The sequence below is a fragment of the Atta cephalotes genome, assembly GCF_000143395.1.
Source record: "Atta cephalotes unplaced genomic scaffold scaffold00026, whole genome shotgun sequence".
Taxonomy (NCBI): Eukaryota; Metazoa; Arthropoda; class Insecta; order Hymenoptera; family Formicidae; genus Atta; species Atta cephalotes.
In genome coordinates this window covers 3,524,853-3,527,127 of record NW_012130090.1, presented here as the reverse complement: position 1 = coordinate 3,527,127, position 2,275 = coordinate 3,524,853, and positions in this window count along the sequence as shown.

Below are 2,275 nucleotides of genomic sequence, written 5' to 3'. Positions count from 1 at the left end.
TCAATAAAAAAGCGAATTAAAAGAAAAGATTGATTCTTTCGACTGTTGTAACCCGCATTTTTGTTTGAATTTTATTTCACGTCATAGATCTTTGTAAAGTTTGTAAAAAATTCAGATTTGATAGGTATCCATTTGTGTCCGTATAGCTCCATAAAAGATTTGTTGCATTGAAATATCTATTATCGATTTCAAAAGTAAAGAGTTCAACCTTTAAAATACTTTTTTAAAAATCTCATTACGATTATTTTTGACGAAGTTATTCTATCTTGAAGTTAAAGGATTATTTAGAATTAAAAGGCCGATATCAACGTATTTCTGCGAAAAATGATTACGAAATGTTTAAAATAACCGTTTTAAAGCTTAAAGCTATAATTTTCGAATGCTTCAAATCATGTTTCTATGTAAAAATTTTATTACAAACGATTCTAATTTGAAGTCAATCTTTTAAAATTAAAAAATAAACTTCAACTTTGATGACATGTACTGAATAAAAAAATCTTCATTGGATAACGCTAACGTAGGCGATAAACGTTATTTAAAAAAAAATGATAAGAGTCACTTCCTATCAAAATCACATAATAATGTAAGAGATACGTTTTACACGAAAGTGATTTTTAGTTTTAAATTTGTATTAAATTTTTCAAGAAAAATTTTTTTATTTTATATAGTGTCAAAGATACGTCATATTAGAAATCAAAATATTTTCATCAAAATTGAAATTTATTATCTTGGCGACGCTACCCAAAGTTAAACTGATGAAGCGACTAGATCTTTTAGCCATGAATTTAAAATATATAGACTTCCAAATTATAAATCTGTAGTTGTATACATTTAACAAGTTGGACATAACTCAAATTTGATGAGGTTGTATGAAAAAACACCAATTTTCAAGATTTTATCAATTTGGCATCATTCGAATCCATGATGGATTTAAAAAATTTCACTGTCTTAAAGTATAACTGTTTTGACCATCGATGTACTTGCCGAAAATTAGAAAAATTGTTATCAGTTGTTTGAAAATAATCTTTAAAGAAAATGTGAACTATTTTTTGTCATTTTTTTTGTTCCGATCGCCATATTTAATTTTTATATGGTTGAAATAAAATTCTGACGACTCTATCGTGAAGAGCGGCCCTCAAAAGACTTTAGGATATAAATTTGTTAAAATATTTCATGTTTAGTAGGTTAAAAATTATATTTAAATCAAGCACAAATGTTTATTCTTTTGTGCGTTAATGAGTTAAGGTAGTTTAAACTATATGTTTCTACGTATTAATTACTTTCTCACCCAAATTCTTCTTTTTTTATTTTTTTTATTTCCATTTTCTAGTTGCTATTAATATAAGAGCAATCGCAATTAACCTTTGCCTTCTAAGCTTCCATTTTTCCTATAAATTTATTTTTACTTTTTTATATATTTATTAATATTACTACATAAAATATACGTTAAATATTGTCTTCTTCTTGAATGCTATGTTCTGTGTATATCCTAACCTAAATCCTTTACCTACTTAGCAACAAATCTCATAAGAAAAATAGCACCAGATCTATCATTAAAAATACTAGCATACTAACACGCATGACAACATGCAGTATTTACAAGCAATGCCATGTTTCTAGCAGCGTAGTTAGCATAACCTCTTGCTATCTATCAGAAAAACAAGCATCATATGCCGTTGTCTTTAGTCTAGATTCTTATCCTTAATTTTATTCATTTTTTTATTATTATTATTTTTTCATTAGCAAAAATTTTTATTAGAATTTGTATACGAATTAAAACACATTTCAGAGACATTCACAATATCTATATATTCTTCCAGAATTTTTCATATATGTGAATTCTAAAATATTTATAAGATTTGTGTTAAAAAATATCAGATATTTTTTTAAAAATTATAAAATTATATAGAGAAATTTAAAAAATTCTAAAATTTAACATAAAAATTCTGAAAAATTATATGAAAAGATATGAAAAAAATTTTATTATTCTATTAGAAATTTTTCTTATTGTTAGATCTTTTATATAATATTTATGAAAATTTCAGAATTTTTAGAATTTCTGTATTATTTTATAACTTTTTAAAAAATTTTTCAGATTTTTTTAAACGAATCATACAATATTTTAAAATTTACATATAAAAAAAATTTTGAATTTTTTAAATTTCTATATCATTTTATAAAATATTATAGAAAATATCTTAAATTTTTTATTCTCACAATATTTCAAAATTCATATTTATGAGAAAATCTAAAAAAATAAAGATATTTTGAATAC